The sequence below is a fragment of the Planococcus citri genome, chromosome 2 (assembly GCF_950023065.1).
Source record: "Planococcus citri chromosome 2, ihPlaCitr1.1, whole genome shotgun sequence".
NCBI classification, from domain to species: domain Eukaryota; kingdom Metazoa; phylum Arthropoda; class Insecta; order Hemiptera; family Pseudococcidae; genus Planococcus; species Planococcus citri.
The window spans coordinates 18580657-18587818 of NC_088678.1; the positions used below are offsets into that span (position 1 = coordinate 18580657).

Below are 7162 nucleotides of genomic sequence, written 5' to 3' on the forward strand. Positions count from 1 at the left end.
ACTGCCATCTTAAACACTTGTAATAAAATCAGATTTGAATTCAACTGACAATGAGACAAGCTGCGAATGATCACTGTATGCCAAAGTTCGATTTTCACGACAAAAATGTTTTCAAAATACTACGAGCAAACCCACTGATTTTATTTCACCTAATAATCATTTTAACATTATGTTTTATGACTTATGTGCGAAGAAATTTGTGGTAAACGCGTATTGCACTGTCCTCCTGTTTTCATTACACTTAAAACTGTCAATTGTCATAAATAAATTCACATAATGGTACATGAAATCGTTCCAATGAGTTTACAATTATTATTCGATTACGCAGATAATAATTCCTCGTATATTTATTTGCTAAGCAATTTTGTAATATTTATCACTTTGACCAGGGCATTTGAATATATTAATTGTACATATCATTGCAATTGAAAAAGCTATCCAGTATTGAATAAAATGAGTAATGGTGAATTGAATCGACAAATCGAACTTTTCCAAGGTTAATGTCAATACGTGAATCATAAATTACTTTTCAATGAAGTAAAAAAACAATATTGTTGAATGTAGAATGCATAGGTACTTGATGTTTTCTTTATCGACGACTCAATTGTTTTTTCTGTGGATAAAATCTGCAGGGCATTGGTCAAACGTGGTTTCATACGATGGACGATCACAAACGTGATTTAAAACCTCTATGGTGTGAATTTGGGATACGCAGTTTGGTGGTTAGTTTACCCATTTTTTTCGAGTTTTGATGGAGCCTGGTGAACATTTTTTGGCTCAATGACCTGAGGGCCATTCCATGTGAATTCGGTCCAAAAAAACGCAATTTTGAAAGTCACGTCTTTCGATTTCGCTAAATTTATTGGCTGGACACGAATTGCGTCCCGCACCTCGGGTGGTACAAATGGGTAGGCTCGAATTGCGTCCCAAACAGGCACGAATTGCGTCCCAAACAGGCACGAATTGCGTCCGCTGGGGCAGGTATATTTCAGACAAAAGAAGTGGCTCAAAATAGAAAAAAAATGTATCCACAAAGTAGGGTGTACCTTACGTCTTGCATTACCAATGTTATTACAAATGAACTTGACATCCATACGCTTGAACTCTAAAAGAATTGAAAACAGAACACTGGGGTCCCAGGGTTTTAAATAAAAACAAAAAAAATGCTGAAAAAATTGAGCGTGGGGGGGGGTTTGTTTAAAAAACCACCAATGTCAAAATTTACTAACATTTTTTCCAGGGACGAAACTAGGCTTTTTCTTTGAGGGGGGGGGGGTGTTCCACCAAAAATTTGCCGACTGATATGACAAAAAAATATACCGATTTTGCCGATTAAAACATTGAGTTTTTTAATGTGAAATAAAATGTGAGAAGAGAATTTTGCCAATTGATATAAGTATCTACTCAACACATATGATGGGTATTAGCCATTAGGTTATATTCATAGCCTATTATGACTTATAAAAAAATTTGCATGCTCATTTTTCAATTTTTAGAAGCTTCAAGCAGAATTTTTTTGTTTTATAAAAATGAAAACAAATAAACAAATTGGCCCAGGGTAGCAAGGGCAAAAGCTTTTGAAAATTTGTACTTTTATAAGTAAAAGAACAATGATTTTTCATGGGAGGAGGTTGATTTTTTCGGTTCAAAATTTTCATGATTTGAATGATTTTTTTTTAGAAATTTCAGTTCCAAAAAAGAAAAGCAAAAAGGTCCCAACGAAGTCAGGACAATGCATATTTGTATACGTTAATTTATACGCATTCTTCCTATTTCTCTAAAAACGACCATCCAACCTATTAAACACCCTAACCTTGGGACGCAATTCGTGTCCAATTCTAATGATCTCGAAAGGGTTGCTTTGGGACGCAATTCGTGCCTAGCAAAATATTTCTTGGGACGCAATTCGTGCCTTTTCGTACTTTCGGGACGCAATTTGTGCAGTGCCAATTTATTTACAATGCCTACCACCCAATAAGTAAGAAACTCGCAATCCGTTTGGTCCCAGCCCCCCTCAGGGTGGGGGCGGGGCTTCAATTATTTTCACATTGTCTCGACGAGGTACTCAACTTCAGCAGCACATGCCTCCAAAGCTATGACACTTTGATCAAAGCTGATTTCGCAATCCGAAAGGGCATTGCATTTTAAACTTTTTGAGTATTTTGAAATTTTCAAAAGTTGATAGTTGAACCTTCAAATTGAAAGTTCAAATTTCAAAATGACGCTGTAAGTGAGAGCTACCATTTAAAATTCTGAAAAAATTTCCATAGCTGTATCTTTTGATTTTTCTTCTATATATTTAAGTTTCGAGAAAGGATATTTTAATGGGGTGGAGAGCACCCCCTCCCCCAAATAAGGGCAAAAGTTTAAAAAAAAACTCTGGGGCATGTGATATATCAAATTGCATGTTTTTGGTGATGCTGAACACGTATATGACGTCAAATTTTTTTTGATTGGACCCATCCACGGCCCCAAGCACCTCCCCAAAGGAGGTAAATTTTAAAAAATGGGCTCATTCGTGTGACACATGAAATAGTAGGTATGTTTTCGATATCGCTGAACACGAATATAGCCTTATGTTTTCAAATTGACCTCACCCATGGTCCCCAGAACCTCCTCAAAAAGGTAAATGTCCAACTGGGGGACATGGATGAAAAAAAAGTCCGAAAAGGCTAAAAAAACAACAAAAAAATTACTTGGAAGATAAAAAATGATTAATAATTATGCAGATTTAATATCAATATACGTAGGTACAACATAATATGAGAAAAAAAATGCACAGTCGAGAAATTTTCGAGTAATTTTCTCTTCCCAGTTTTCACTTTTCCTTTCTCTGTTAATTGCCAGCGTATGGAAACTGCTTCCAAAAATAGCAAACGGCTTTATCGTCAACTCCATAATTCATCACATTATTTTCCGTCTGCCCTTTACCATAAATGTAATACCCGTTGAAGTTTTCCCATGCGCAAGTGATTAAATTGGCTCCTATCGTTGTACTTCCACCGCAGTTTTTTTCCACTTTAAGTGTTGTGAGTTGGCAATCTGGTAAATCTTTTTTGAAGGGTCCTTTTGGAGGTTTGTCGACTCCTAACTTGATGATCTCATTACAGAATTTTTCCAAACTTTTTTTGCATCCGCAGTATTTCGTGGGATCTGTCCTAAAAAAATCATCCAAGATTGTTCAGTATCAGGTAGGTTGGTTTTACTGATAAAGGAGCCTGCACCCGTTCATTTCATATTTTTCTTTAAAATGAATTTTTTTCTGGCGAATGGGCCGAAAAAATTCGAATAGGTAGGTACCTACCTACGTATGAAAGTTCAGAACTTGAAATTGAAAAAAATCGAAAATGTCTCCTTTTTCAGGTATCACTGTTTCTGAATTTTTTTAAAAAAACATAAGTGAATTGTAAAATGAACGGAATTATTTTCCCCTCTTGTAGAGTCAATTTATGATAATTTGGGACAATTTCCTTTGTTATCGAAATTCTTGGCTTGTTTCGCAAAATTGCAATTTTCTACCTCCCACCCATCGGAGTTGTTACCTTGGGTGAAGAAATAATTTACTATTTTTAATTTCCCCTCCGAAAAAGTGATGCTGGTAGCCCCCCCTCAGAATGAAAAAATAAAATGACAAAAAAGTTTCAATTCATCAAAATCCTTCCTTTTGGCGTCTTGAGTTTTCCCAAATATTCCCCTTTTCAAGAAAAACATTCTCGGGTCCTTCAAACCATAAAAAATGAGAATAAATCAAAATCAGGAGAAATTTTGAAAATATCGCATTCCCTCCTTTTCAAGAAAAAAAACTTCGTTGGACCTCCAAATCATGTTGACACTTTCGTATGGAGCCCTCCTTTGGGGAAGAAATAGAAAAAGATATTCATACGAGTCTCTAAAATTTTTTTGAAAATTTTTTAATCGGCAAAATTTTTTTAAATAAGTACATTTTGAAGAAAATCCCTTCCTTGGTCCTACAAATGGTGTTGGCACCCTTGTATGAAGCCCCTAAAGTTGAAAAATATCAAAAAAGATGTCAAAGTTGTTCTCTGCAGGTACCTACAAATTACTTGAAAACTTTTCATTTCTGAGCAGCATAATTCTAACAGGCCTTTTTTCAGTTCTTTTTCGGGGGTACGCTAATTTTCGAAAATTTCAAGTTCATAATTAAGATATTTTTGAGATGAACTCGAGTATGGTAGGTACATCGGTTAGATATTATCTTACCCTTTGAATTGAGCGAATTGCGCTTCAGTTATTTTTAGTTCACCCAATGCGCATAAGAAAATGCACGATAACGTCAAAAATACGCCGATAAGTTTCACTGCCATCTTAAACACTTGTAATAAAATCAGATTTGAATTTAACTGACAATGAGACAAGCTGCGAATGATCACTGTATGCCAAAGTTTGATTCTCACGACAAAATACTACGATCAAACTCACTGATTTTATTTCACCTAATAATCATTTTAACATCATGTTTTATGGCTTAAGTGTGCGAAGAAATTTGTGGTAAACGCGTATTGCACTGTCCTCCTGTTTTCATTACACTTAAAACTGTCAATTGTCATAAATAAATTCACATAATGGTACATGAAATCGTTCCAATGAGTTTACAATAATTCGATTACGCAGATAATAATTCCTCGTTTATTTATTTGCTAAGCAATTTGTAATATTTATCATTTTGACTAGGGCAGTTGAATATTGTACCTATCATTGCGATGGTATACCTACCCAGTATTGAAAATGGCTAATGGTGAATGAAATCGACAAATCGAACTTTTCCAAGGTTAATGAATGTCAATACGTGAATCATGAATTACTCGTATGTACTTTTCAATGAATTAGAAAAACAGTTGTTGAATGTAGAATACATACGTAATGTTTTCTTTATCAACGATTCAATTTTTTTCTGTGGATAAAATCTGCAAGGCTTTGATTAAGTTTGTCCCTCCCTTCAACTCGAGCTCAAAGTTTTCAATATTGGAAAAATTTTCTTTTTTTGTTTAAATTATATTTTTTCAAATAAATTGAAGATTTTACATTTGAATCAAACTAGCAAATATTCGATAATTTTTCATTTGATTTTTCCTGTAATTTTCAAAATTGAGCTGATGTATTGGGTCGAATTCGAGGTTTCTAGTTTTCCAGGGATTCCCAAATCATTGAAATCACGAAAAATTAGAAAATTGGATTCATAATAATTATATTGACGAAAAAAATTCAGAATTTTTATACCTCCGAACCTAATTCTATTTAGTACACAAACATTTTTTTCTTCTAAAAATATTTCAAGAAAAGAGTTTATATAGTTGGGTTGGGATAGGAAAAACTTGTTAAGGGAGAGGGTAATGAGATCTACTCCGTAACCATTTTAGATAATAAATTACTCCATAGGTGGGGAATAATTATTATGCATTGCCTAGCTAGCTCAGAAGGGTTGTCTTTCCTAACTGCACTATACACATTTAATTACGAGATACATAATAAATAAAACTCATTTTACTTATAATGTATATTTACACGATTTACAAGCATCATTAGCATACATTGGTTTGCACATCTCTCGATGCGGTATGAAAATGAATGAATTCAGACAAGTAAATGATTGAACTATTCTCAGATAGAAGGATCAGCAAAATTAAGAATATATGATAAGGGTTTGTTACATACGATGGCTTGGTATAAAAACCTCGTAAGTCCAGATTTTTTTGAAAATGCTTTTTTTGTGGTTTATTTAGTAAAAAACCACGAGGAATCCGAATTTAAAAACCTTGTTAGTCTAAAACGCATCCTAGCGCTCTAATCGGAGAAAATCCAACATTAAAAAACACGTAAGTCCGACTTGAGGTAAGCACATGAATTTCATCAATTGTAAATTTGAAAACCTCGTAAGTCCTTGTTAAAAACCACACAAGTTGTATGTAAGTACAATGAAAATCTTGTATGTCGTCTCTAGAAACCTCGTATGTCCTTCCAAAGCGCTTTAATCAACTAATTATATTTTATCAACCTATAAAATATCATCAGGCCATACCATTAAGACCTCTAAAATATAATAATGCAATCTAAAACTGCAAATGTGATGCGTTTTGCGATTAGGGACCTTGTGGTGATTCGATGTTTTTTTTTTATTTTCGTTTTGGATTATTTTTGCAACGAGGAATCCAGTGGTGCAATCAGTTTTCACCTAAGTGGTCAAATAACACATGTACACCGCTCTAAAGTTATGCAAATGTGAGTAACAGCTTTAGTAAGTAAACTTTTGAGAAAAACGCCTGTAAAGTTTGAACTTTTAATCAAAAATTAAAAAAAAAATTTAATTGTGTGAGTATGGATTCTGGCATGAAATTTAATGCTGAATCCAATGCTGTTGTTGTTGTTTTTTTTATAATGTTCTTGATACTGAACTGATGAAAAATAATAAGGCATCTTGGGGTAATTTTTGAAAAATAATAAGGGACCTTGTGGTGATTTTTTTATAAAAAAAAACTTATAAAATAATTATCATCTGAAAGGAAACGCGATTTTTATTCTGAAAAATTTGAAATTGAAAAGCAAAAGCTCTTGATAAGTGTTCTAAAAGGCATAAAACAATGACATTTGAAATGATGATTTTTCTTGAAAAGTCCAATTAAAAAGAATAGCAAACAGCCCCAAAAAATTCTCAAAAACAATTAAATTATCAACTTCATCCATTTTTCACTATTTATTTTCATCAAAATTACATTTAAAAAAGTTCAATAATTTCAAATTATTCTTTAGTGATAACAGAAAAATTTGTTGGAGTACTAAAATTTGAGTTATCAGCAGGTTTTTTCATCTTTCACCACAAGGTACCTTTTCTTTTTTATTGTTTCACCACAAGGTCCCTGAGCATTACCAGTAATATCTCCTCAATGGCTCAATGGAAAGTGGTCATGCCAAAACAGCCAATACTGGTGGTTCAGAAGACTTCAACCAGCCAGATTATGCTAAGTCTATTTTTTTGATAAAATTTCTGATAATTCGACGTTTTGGCTCTCCTGAAAACATAGAATTTTCACCACAAGGTCCCTTATCACAAAACGCATCACAAATAACAAAATATGAATGTTTTAAACGTTTTTTGTGTTCTCCTGAAAAATCTAGGATTTTGGACTTATGTGGTATTTATACCAAG

The 7162-nt window shown here is 33.5% G+C and overlaps 1 long non-coding RNA gene across 1 annotated transcript; it reads right to left on the reverse strand.

Moving 5' to 3' along the window:
• Positions 1 to 2714: 2714 nt before the first annotated feature.
• Positions 2715 to 4435, reverse strand: LOC135833652 (uncharacterized). Its single transcript, XR_010556504.1, has 2 exons — positions 4222 to 4435; positions 2715 to 3158 (listed from the first exon to the last, which is right to left on the reverse strand). It is a non-coding gene; the product is annotated as an uncharacterized LOC135833652 (long non-coding RNA).
• Positions 4436 to 7162: the final 2727 nt, after the last annotated feature.